Below are 13,115 nucleotides of genomic sequence, written 5' to 3' on the forward strand. Positions count from 1 at the left end.
TGGGGCAAGTGTCTGTATGGAGCATCTTGTGGGGCCATAATCAACATTTCTGCAGCACTATATGGGGCAAGTGTTTGTATGGGCCATAACGTTTCTGCAGCACTATATGGGGCAAGTGTCTGTATGAGGCCATAATCAACATTTGTGCAGCACTATATATGAGGCAAAACTCTGTATGGAGTATCTTATGGGGCCATAACATTTGTGCAGCACTATATGGGGCAAGTTCTGTATGGGGCCATAATCTTTATGCAGCACTATATGGGGCAAGTGTTTGTATGAGGCCATAATCAACGTTTGTGCAGCACTATATGGGGCAAATATCTGTATGGAGTATCTTATGGGGCCATAACGTTCGTGCAGCACTATATGGGGCAAATATCTTTATGGAGCATCTTATGGGGCCATAATTAAAGTTTGTGGAGCATTATATGGGGCATATTTTAATATGGAGCTTCTTATGGGGCCATCATAAACTTTATGGAGCATTATATGGGGCTCCTGATTCAATATGAATATTCAAAAACACTTAACCTACTGATGCCTCAATTAATTTTACTTTTATTGGTATCTATTTTTACTTTTGGCATTTACCGGTAGCTGCTGCATTTCCCACCCTAGGCTTATACTCGAGTCATTAAGTTTTCCCAGTTTTTTGTGGCAAAATTAGGGGGGTCGGCTTATACTCTGGTCAGCTTATACTCGAGTATATGCGGTAATTATACCATGTTATAAAGGTGAATGTGAATTCTACCAAATAATTTTTTTTTATATTAAATTCTTTTTATTGTATATATAAAAATTGTGTAATTTTGGTGTTTCAATTATTATTGCAATTTTTCTAATTGCTTATTTCAACATTATTAAGAAAAATTATAAAGTGAAAACACAATACTAGCATTTATAAATAAATATGAATGCCTCCCATAAGGCCGGCGTCACACTTGGCGTATGAAAATACGGTACGTTTTTTACAGGCGTAATACTCAGAAATGATCCCAAAACAGTGATCCGTATGTCATCTGTAGGCAGGGTGTGGCTGCGTATTTTATGCATGTCATCCTCCGTATGTAATCCGTATGGCATCCGTACTGAATTTTTTTCTTGCAACCTTGCAAAATGGACATATAATGGATCATGGGCTCAAATATTCGTGAAAACATATATATAGTCTCTCTCTCTCTATATATATATATATATATACAGTGGAGCAAAAAAGTATTTAGTCAGTCAGCAATAGTGCAAGTTCCACCACTTAAAAAGATGAGAGGCGTCTGTAATTTACATCATAGGTAGACCTCAACTATGGGAGACAAACTGAGGAAAAAAAATCCAGAAAATCACATTGTCTGTTTTATTATCATTTTATTTGCATATTATGGTGGAAAATAAGTATTTGGTCAGAAACAAAATTTCATCTCAATACTTTGTAATATATCCTTTGTTGGCAATGACAGAGGTCAAACGTTTTCTGTAAGTCTTCACAAGGTTGCCACACACTGTTGTTGGTATGTTGGCCCATTCCTCCATGCAGATCTCCTCTAGAGCAGTGATGTTTTTGGCTTTTCGCTTGGCAACACGGACTTTCAACTCCCTCCAAAGGTTTTCTATAGGGTTGAGATCTGGAGACTGGCTAGGCCACTCCAGGACCTTGAAATGCTTCTTACGAAGCCACTCCTTCGTTGCACTGGCGGTGTGCTTTGGATCATTGTCATGTTGAAAGACCCATCCACGTTTCATCTTCAATGCCCTTGCTGATGGAAGGAGGTTTGCACTCAAAATCTCACGATACATGGCCCCATTCATTCTTTCATGTACCCGGATCAGTCGTCCTGGCCCCTTTGCAGAGAAACAGCCCCAAAGCATGATGTTTCCACCACCATGCTTTACAGTAGGTATGGTGTTTGATGGATGCAACTCAGTATTCTTTTTCCTCCAAACACGACAAGTTGTGTTTCTACCAAACAGTTCCAGTTTGGTTTCATCAGACCATAGGACATTCTCCCAAAACTCCTCTGGATCATCCAAATGCTCTCTAGCAAACTTCAGATGGGCCCGGACATGTACTGGCTTAAGCAGTGGGACACGTCTGGCACTGCAGGATCTGAGTCCATGGTGGCGTAGTGTGTTACTTATGGTAGGCCTTGTTACATTGGTCCCAGCTCTCTGCAGTTCATTCACTAGGTCCCCCCGCGTGGTTCTGGGATTTTTGCTCACCGTTCTTGTGATCATTCTGACCCCACAGGGTGGGATTTTGCGTGGAGCCCCAGATCGAGGGAGATTATCAGTGGTCTTGTATGTCTTCCATTTTCTAATTATTGCTCCCACTGTTGATTTCTTCGCTCCAAGCTGGTTGGCTATTGCAGATTCAGTCTTCCCAGCCTGGTGCAGGGCTACAATTTTGTTTCTGGTGTCCTTTGACAGCTCATTGGTCTTCACCATAGTGGAGTTTGGAGTCAGACTGTTTGAGGGTGTGCACAGGTGTCTTTTTATACTGATAACAAGTTTAAACAGGTGCCATTACTACAGGTAATGAGTGGAGGAAAGAGGAGACTCTTAAAGAAGAAGTTAGAGGTCTGTGAGAGCCAGAAATCTTGATTGTTTGTTTCTGACCAAATACTTATTTTCCACCATAATATGCAAAAAAAATGATAAAAAAACAGACAATGTGATTTTCTGGATTTTTTTTTCTCAGTTTGTGTCCCATAGTTGAAGTCTACCTATGATGTAAATTACAGACGCCTCTCATCTTTTTAAGTGGTGGAACTTGCACTATTGCTGACTGACTAAATACTTTTTTGCCCCACTGTATATAATGTCAGTGAGACACATATGTATATATATTTATATTCCATACAGCGCTAGATAGCATAAAAACCGGTAATTCAATTGACGGCTTTTGCTATCTCCTTATCAAACCCGACAGGATATGAGACATGGTTTGCATACAGTAAACCATTTCATATCCCTTTTTTTTGCATATTCCTCACTAATAATGTTAGTAGGGTGAGTGGGCAAAATTTGGGGGCCTAGCTGTTAAAATAAAGGGTTAAATCATGGAAAAACTGGCGTGGGCTCCCTCGCAATTTTCTCCGCCAGAGTGGGAAAGCCAGTGACTGCGGGCAGATATTAATAGCCTAGAGAGGGACCATGGTTATTGGGCCCCCCTGGCTAAAAACATCTGCCCCCAGCCACCCCAGAAAAGGCACATCTTTAAGATGCGCCTATTCTGGCACTTAGCCCCTCTCTTCCCACTCCCGAGTAGCGGTGGGATATGGGGTAATAAAGGGTTAATGTCACCTTGCTATTGTAAGGTGACATTAAACCTGGTTAATAATGGAGATATGTCAATAAGACACCTATCCATTGTTAATCCAATAATATTAAAGGGTTAATAACACACACACATTAAGAATAAAGTATTTTATTGAAATAAATACACACATGGGGTTGTAAAATCTTTATTGTACACTTATCCACCTAAAGACCTTTGTTCTGTAAAAGAAAAATAGAAAAAAGCAACGATATCCCATACCTTTCCGGAGCTCAGTCACGTCCCACGCTGTAAATCCATCTGAAGGGGTTAAATAATTTACAACCAGGAGCCTGCTAATGCAGCTGTTGCTCCTGCTTGTAAAATCTGGGGAATGAATTGAAAGCAAGGGAACGTAGTATCGCAGACTTGCGGTGCTGCGCCCCCTGCTTGTATAAACTCATATGAACTCTAGCGTGGGAATTTTTCAGAATATTTTTTCACGCTAGAGTTCATATGAGTTTATGCCAGCAGGGGGCGCAGCACCGCAAGTCTACGATGGTACGTTCCCCTGCTTTCAATTCATTACCCAGATTTTACAAGCAGGAGCAACAGCTGCATTAGCAGGCTCCTGGTTGTAAAATTATTTAACCCCTTCAGATGGATTTACAGCATGGGACGTCGCTCAGCGCTGGAATGGTATGGGATATTGTTGCTTTTTTCTTTTCTTTCTTTTACAGAACGAGGGTCTTCGGGTGGATAAAGTGTATAATAAAGATTTTCCAACCCCATGTGTGTATTTATTTCATTAAAATACTTTATTCATAATGTGTGTTTGTCTCATTAACCCTTTACTACTATTGGATTAATAATGGATAGGTGTCTTATTGACATCTCTCCATTATTAACCAGGCTTAATATCGCCTTGCAATAGCAAGGTGACATTAACCCCTTATTACCCCATATCCCACCGCTACTCGGGAATGGGAAGAGAGGGGCTAAGTGCCAGAATAGGCGCATCTTACAGATGTGCCTTTTCTGGAATGGCTGGGGACAGATGTTTTTAGCTAGGGGGGCCAATAACCATGGTCCCTCTTGGCTATTAATATCTGCCCTCAGTCACTGGCTTTCCCACTCTGGAGGAGAAAATTGCTCGGGAGCCCACGCCAGTTTTTTCTGTGATTTAACCCTTTATTTTTACAGCTAGAGCCCCCAAATTTTGCACACACACTCTACTAACATTATTAGTGAGGAATATGCAAAAAAAAGGATATGAAAAAAAAGGGATATGAAATGGTTTACTGTATATAAACCATGTCTCATAGCCTGTCGGGTTTGATAAGGAGACAGCAAAAGCCAGCAATTGAATTACCGGCCTTTATGCTATCTAGCTCTGTATGAAATATAAATATATATATATATATATATATATATATATAAATATATACCTATACTACAGTATGTGTAGACATTTATTTTCTCTATTCTAACCTGTCAGTGTGATTTTCTGTACACCGCGCTGAATTGCCGGCTTTTCTATAGAACACCGGTGCGTATTTCTCGCAAGTCACACTGCTGGTCCATGTGTAATCCGTATTTTTCTCGCCCCCATAGACTTTCATTGGCAGATTGTTTGCGCAGTACGCTGACAAAAGCAGCATGCTGTGATTTTCTACACACGTAAAATACAGCTGTGAAATATACGGCAGATAGGAGCTGCCCCATAGAGAATCATTGGTCCATGTGCAATGCGTTGTTTTTGCGCCTCTCATACGTCCGTAAAACTCTTTAGTGTGACACTGACCTGAAATGAAAAACATTCTTACATGGCAACATGATCAAGGAACTTTTAGTGCACTAGCCACAAAAAAAAACAACTTGCTGAAATACCTTATGCCATAAATGTATCATATATATGCTATTGAAACATACAAAGTTGACACGATGCTTTTCAATATTGTTAAATTACACAAATGTAACATGTAACATAATACTGCTGTTTAAAACACAGTTTAGCAATTATTCACATCTTCTCAAAAAGCTTCATGATTGCAGACTCGACTTCAGACGTGGCTTGCAAAAGGTTATAAGATCTCATTTACAATGCTGTGTCAGCGGCTTTTTAAGGCCGGAGTCACACTACAGCGAGATACGGCCGAGTCTCGCAGGTTAAAAGCAAGCTCTGGCACCGGCACTCCGGAGCGGAGCGTGCGGCTCCATATATTGCTGTGCGGCCGCACTCTCCGCTCCGGAGTGCCGGTGCCAGAGCTTGCTTTTTACCAGCGAGACTCGGCCGTATATCGTTGTGTGTGACTCCGGCCTAAAGAGGATTATTTCTACACAGAAAAAAAGAAGAGAAAAAAAATTCTGTCTCATATGAGACCATGGTGAGTTAGTTACAAGGTATAACAAGCTAGCAAACAGCTGCACATTTTCACAGGTAAAACAATAGCAGTTAATTGATACATACTCGTAAAAAAAAAAAAAAATTGTATATTCTCTCTTTCATGCATTTCTTATCCAACTTTAGGAGAAGTTCAGGTTAAAAAGTGATAAATTAGTGTAAGTGTTACAAATTAATCTGCAATTGCATCATAAATAATTAAATTACATAACATTATCTTAAACAAAAATTGCGCATCGTGTATCAATGAAACATTAATGTCATATGTGCTACACACACAAAAAAAATGTTTTTCCTTTCTTTTTTCTCCACGTTTTTTTTCTTAAGGCTGTGTGCACACGTTGTGGATTTTGATGCGTTTCCGCAGCTTTTTTGGATTCGCGGAATTACATCAAATCCGCAGTGTAGTACAGTAAAAATGATAGTCAATGAGAATTTGAGAATTGCTGTGCACATGCTGCGGAAAAATCCATGCGGACTCGCTGCGTTTTTTTTCCGCAGCATGTCAATTCTTTGTGTGGAAACGCAGCGTTTCTGGATCCATTAACTATACATTGAGTAAGGCAAATTCGCACATCAAAAAGCACATGACAATCTGCAACAAATCCGCAAGTAATCAGCAAGAAATCTGCATCAGTTCCCCATGAAATCCGCAAGCATTTTGGCCTGCGTTTTCTGCCAAGAGATGCAGATTCTATGCAGAAAGTTCCACAGGCAAATCTGCAACGTGTGCATACACTGTGTTCCAAATTATTATGCAAATTGGATTTAAGTGTCATAAAGATTTATTTGTTTTGTTTTTAAAATAAACTTATGGATGGTATTTTGTCTCAGGGCTCAATGGATCACTGAAATCAATCTTAAACACTTGTGATAATTAGTTTTCCAGGTAATTTTAATTTAACGAAAACTACTTAAAAATTATGTTCCACATTATTAAGCAGGCCACAAGTTTCAAGCAATATGGGAAATAAAAAGGCTCTCTTTGCTGCTGAAAAGCGTTAAATAGTGCAATGCCTTGGACAAGGTATGAAAAAATTAGATATTTCACAAAAACTTAAGAGTGATCATCATACTGTGTAGAGATTTGTGACTGAAACAGAACACAGACAGAGTCAATGGAGATAAAGGCATAATGAGGAAGGTTTCTGCCAGACAAATTCAGTGGATTAAGAGAGCAGCTGCCAAAATACCATTACAAAGCAGCAAACAGTTATTTGAAGCTGCTGGTGCCTCTGGAGTCCCTCGAACCCCAAGGTATATGATCCATCAAAGGCTTGCTGTGGTGCATAAACCTACTATTTGGCCACCCCTAAACAGTGTTCACAAGCAGAAACGGTTGCAGTGGGCCCAGACATACATGAAGACTAATTTTCAAACAGTCTTCTTTACTGATGAGTGTCGAGCAACCCTTGATGGTCCAGATGGATGGAGTAGTGGATGGTTGGTGGATGGCCATCTTGTCCCAACAAGGCTGAGACCTCAGCAAGGAGGTGGAGGAGTCGTTTTGGGCCGTAATCATGGGGAAACAGCTTGTAGGGCCCTTTAAGGTTCCTGAAGGTGTGAAAATGACCTCTGCAAAGTAAATAGAGTTTCTGACTGACAACTTTTTTCTGTGGTCTAAAAAGCAGAGACATGCCTTCAGGAGCAAAATCATCTTCATGCATGATGTAGCGTTTCACCCACTACGTGTCTTGGGGGACACTCGTTTGGCACGGGATTCAAACACTTAGGCACGGATTTCTTATAAAACACAGTCTCTAGGTTTATTTCACATCAGCATAAACCACATCCTCAGAACTTGGTAACAGCTTGAACACCATCTGTACATATTCATCTTCACCACAGTCCGTCACTAACCCCGGTTAGCATAACACACAGATCCCTATCCGTTACCTGTGGGCAACCTTCACAGGTTCCTGGACACCTCTTGGCCTCAGAGGTGCCCCATACACAATGTCTCTATCCTCTGACCCGGGTCAGCATAACACGGATCCCTTTCCGTTACCTGTTGGTGCCGTACAGGTTCTCGGATACTTCTCCTCCACAGAGGTAACCTTCAGACGTTCTCACTGACCCCAGTCAGCATTACCTACGGTTATCAGACCGTTTCACAGACTGGCATGTGCCAGGTCCAGGTCTTTGTGCTCCCAATATGCTTTAGGCTGCTTTCACACTTACGTTGTTTAGAATCCATCACAATGCGTCGTTTTGGGAAAAAAACGCATCCTGCAAATTTGCCCGCAGGATAGGATTTTTTCCCATAGACTTGTATTACCGACGGATCGCGACGTATGACCACACTTTTCCTCCATCGTGCACTGGTTGCGTCGGATTTTGGCAGGCCGTCGTCTGGATAAAACGTTCAAAGGAACATTTTTCTGTGCGTTGTATCCTGTTTTTCCATCTGCGCATGCCCGGCAGGAAATCTCTCTCTCTGTCTCTTTCCTCACCTGGACTGCAGACGGAAATGTGAAAGGACACACTTCCATTGGAACGTCGCGCCGACGCTTTGTGACGGGCGACTACCGTCGGAAATGTGAAAGTAGCCTTAATTTGCACTGCGTGCATTCGATGGTATAAACTACACATTTAGGCTACGTGCACACGTTGCGGAAAGTACTGCGGATTTTTCCGGACTGATTTTGGTAAATCCGCAGGTAAACCGCACTGCAGATTACCTGCGGAATTACTGCGGATTTACTGCTTTTTTGCAGATTTCGCATGCGGTTTTACACCTGCTGATTCCTATTATGGAGCAGGGGTAAACCGCTGCGGAATCCGCACAAAGAATTTACATGCTGTGGAATAAACACCGCTACGTTTCCATGTGTTTTTTTCCGCAGCATGTGCACTGCAGATTTTGTTTTCCATAGGTTTACATGGTACTGTAAACTCAGGGAAAACAGCTGCGAATCCGCAACCCTTAGAGCTCATGCCCTCTTGCGATGAAATCGTGTAATTCAATCCGGTAAAAAAATTAGATTGAATTCGGACCAATGTTAATCTATGATGTTGTGCTCACCTGTGTTTTTTTATCCAGCTCAGATCAGATCACGATCGGGCTGGAAAAAATCTCAGCATTCTGCGATTGTAATCAGAAAACGGATCGCATCTTGCAATAGAAATCAATGGGTGTGAGAAAAAATCGCACAGGACTCGCACCATGCGAGTGCTGTGCCATTTTTACGCACCGGTGTCCTTTGCAAAGCCAGTGTCTGTCTTACAAATCATATATATGATATACCGTATGTCCCTTATCCTGGTATCTATATAACCCCCATCCTGGCACATGGCCCCCCTGTGCTGCTGGCACACTGGCACATTGCCCCCCTGTGCTGCCGGCACATTGCTCCCCGTGCTGCTGGCACATTGCCCCCCTCTGCGCTGCTGGCACATTGCCCCCCCCCCTGTGCTGCTGGCACATTGTCCCCCGTGCTGCTGGCACATTGCCCCCCTGTGCTGCTGGCACATTGCCCCCTCTGTGCTGCTGGCACATTGCCCCCCTGTGCTGCTGGCACATAACCCCCCATCCCATCCTGGATATGGCCCCCCCAGTCACTATATGCCCCCCTTCTGTCACGCACATGGCCCCCCTCTCTCTATATACCCACCTGCTGGCACGTACATGGCCCCCTTGGTCACTATATGCCCCCCTGCTGGCACGCACATGGCCCCCCTCTCTCTTTATGCCCCTCTGCTGACACGCACATGGCCCCCTCGGTCACTATATGCCCCCATGCTGGCACGCACATGATAAAATAACAAGCACTTAACTCACCTTCTGATGATGGCTCCATGCTCCCAGCTCCTCGGTTGCTCTTCCTTTTTCCTAGTCATCGGATCATGTGACCTGGCCATTGGGCACACAGTGATGACATCACTGTGCTGTGCAGATCGCATGGTCGGATGTCGGCACAGACACAGGAAGAGCCACGGGGGAACTGGGAGCACGGAGCCATAATCGGAAGGTGAGTTACGTGTTTGTTATTTTATCATGTGCGTGCCAGCAGGGGGCATATAGTGACCGGGGGGGCCATGAACATGCCAAGAGGGGGGCATATAGTGATGGGGGCAATGTGCATGCCAGCAGGGTGCATACAGAGTTACCTGGGGGCCATATCAATGATGGGAGGGGGGAGAGTGCAGGTGCATGCAATATGCGCCGCTCCCCTGTCAACCAGCTCGGCATGGATTCAGCACCGAGGTGATGGAGATCGGATGCAGTGAATATTACATGTGGCTAATGAGCGGGAGCAAGTGATCTCCAGCTGTTTCTGCAGCCCTCAGCATGCCCACTCCAGCCCCCTGACACCACTTCAGAGCCACTCCCCCCCTCCTCCACAGCACACAAATTCAGATTATAAGACACACTCCCAACTTTCCCCCAAAATTTGGGGGAACAAAAGTGCATCTTATAATCTGAAAAATACGGTATATGTATTTATATTGCACAGAAATATAGATAGAAGAAAAGCCAGTAATTTGCGGTTCTGTAAATTCATTGCAGGAGCCGACAGGATAAAAGAGATGGATTACATACAGTAAATACATATAGATTAGGTAGATATATAGATGTCAGTGACAAATACAGTTAGTACAATGTGTGTGCAAATTAGGGGACGTATGTAAATAATAAAAGATTATTTTAGGAAAAAAATGGCGTTGTCTCCCGCACAATTTTCAAAACCAGCAGAGGGAAAGCCAGCGACAGGGGGCAGATGTTTCTACTCTGGGAAGGGGGTAATACCCATGGAGCTTCCCAGGCTATTAATATCAGCTCACAGCTGTATACTTAGCCAAAAAAATGACGTGGGGTCCCCCCATAATTAATAACTCGCAAAGGCTATGCAGACAGCTGCGGGCTGATATTAATAGCCTTGGAAAGGACCATGGATTTTGGCCCCCCTGGCTAAAAACATCAGCACCAGAAAAGGCGCATCTGTAAGGTGCGCCAATTTTGGCACTTAGCCTTGCTCCTCCCACTTGCCCTGTAGCGGTGGCAAGTGGGGTAATAGTTTGGGGGTTAATTGCACCTTTGTGACATCAAGCCCCATGGTTAGTAATGAATATGCGTAAATTAGATGCCCCCATTACTAACCTCATATAGTGAAATAGTTAATGAAACACAGACACCAATTAAAAAATCCTTTATGTGAAATAAACACACAGACTCATTTATTGTTCTTAATTAAACCATACTTACAACATCTGCTAATTCCCCAAAGCCATCGATCTCCTGTAAAAAAAAAATAAATTTAACATAAAAAATCAACAATATACCCATACCTGTCCGGCGTACAGTCAGTCCCATGCCGTAATCCATATTTGGGGTATCTAAAGTTTACAACCGGGAGCAGCGCTAATGTGACCGACCCGGTTGTAAACTACTGCCGAATTAATGAAATGCTGGGAGCAGAGCTTCAGAGTCTAGCGGTGACATCACTGAAGCTGCGCTCCCTCACAACCTTAACTCAAATGAACTCTTGAGCATGGAAAAATGCCAGTTAAATTTTCTACGCTGAAGAGTTAAGTGCGGCCAGGCTGTGAGGGAGCGCAGCTTCAGTGACGTCACCGCTAGTCTCTGAAGCTCCGCTCCCAGCATTTCAATCATTCCCCAGTAGTTTACAACCGGGTCAGTTACATTAGCGCCACTCCCGGTTGTAAACTTTAGATACCCCAGATATAGATTACGACGTGGGACTGATTGTACACCGGACAGGTATGAGTATATTATTGTTTATTTTTTATTTTTTTACAGGAGATCAAAAGCTTTGCATGGATTACCAGTAACAATAAAATAGTTAAAATACTTTTTTTCTGGCTGTGTCTTTTTTTTAACCCTTTACAAACTTTAGGATTAGTAATGGATAGGTGTCTTATTGACACCTCTCCATTACCAAGCCAACTTACTGTCACTTTAATATAGAAAAGTGACATTGACCCCTTATTACCCCATATGCCACCGCTACAGGGCAGTGGGAAGAGAGAGGCTAAGTGCCAGAATTGGCGCATCTTACAGATGTGCCTTTTCTGGGGTGGCTGGGGGCAGATGTTTTTAGCCAGGGGGGCAAGAACCATGGTGCGTCTCTAGGCTATTAATATCTGTCCTCAGCCACTGGCTTTCCGTCTATGTCGCAGAAAACTGCGCAGGAGCCCACGCCAGTTTTTTCAGCGAAAACATTCCTTTATTAAATACATAAAGGTCCTAGAGTTTACACACACATACTACTAACAGTATTAGTCACTGACATATATAAATCTAAATGTTTTGCAATGGTTTACTGTATGTAAACCATGTCTCCTTTTCTGTCGGCTTCTGCAATTACCGTATATACTGGAGTATAAGCCGACCCGAGTATAAGCCGACCCCCCTAATTTTGCCACAAAAAACTGGGAAAACTTAATGACTCGAGTATAAGCCTAGGGTGGGACATGCAGCAGCTACTGGTAAATGTCAAAAGTAAAAATAGATACCAGTAAAAGTAAAATTAATTGAGACATCAGTAGGTTAAGTGTTTTTGAATATCCATATTGAATCAGGAGCCCCATATAATGCTCCATACAGAATACGCCCCATATAATGCTCCATAAAGTTTATGATGGCCCCATAAGATGCTCCATATCAAAATATGCCCCATATAATCCTGCATAAAGGTTAACAATGGCCCCATAAGATACTCCATAGACACATTTGCCCCATATGATGCTGCACAAATGTTGATTATGGCCCCATAAGATGCCCCATACAGACACTTGCCCTATATAGTGCTGCACAAACATTGATTATGGCCCCATACAGACACGTGCCCAATATAGTGCTGCACAAACGTTGATTATGGCCCCATACAGACACTTGCCCCATATAGTGCTGCACAAACATTGATTATGGCCCCATACAGACACGTACCCAATATAGTGCTGCACAAACGTTGATTATGGCCCCATACAGACACTTGCCGCATATAGTGCGGCACAAACATTATGGCCCCATACAGACACTTGCCCCATATAGTACTGCACAAACATTATGGCCCCACAAGATGCTCCATACAGACACTTGCTCCATATAGTACTGCACAAATGTTATGGCCCCACAAGATGCTCCATACAGACACTTGCCCCATATAGTGCTGCACAAACATTATGGCCCCATACAGAAACTTGCCCCATACAGTGCTGCACAAACGTTGATTATGGCTCCATACAGACACTTGCCCCATTATAGTGCTGCACAAACGTTATTACCCCAGAAGATGCTCCACACAGACACTTGCCCCATATAGTGCTGCACAAACGTTAATTATGGCCCCATACAGACACTTGCCCCATATAGTGCTGCACAAACGTTATGGCCCCAGACGATGCTCCATACAGACACTTGCCCCATTTGCTGTTGCTGCAATTAAAAAAAAAAATCACATACTCACCTCTCCGTCGCTCAGGCCCACGGCACTT

Source organism: Ranitomeya imitator, chromosome 8 (assembly GCF_032444005.1).
Source record: "Ranitomeya imitator isolate aRanImi1 chromosome 8, aRanImi1.pri, whole genome shotgun sequence".
NCBI classification, from domain to species: domain Eukaryota; kingdom Metazoa; phylum Chordata; class Amphibia; order Anura; family Dendrobatidae; genus Ranitomeya; species Ranitomeya imitator.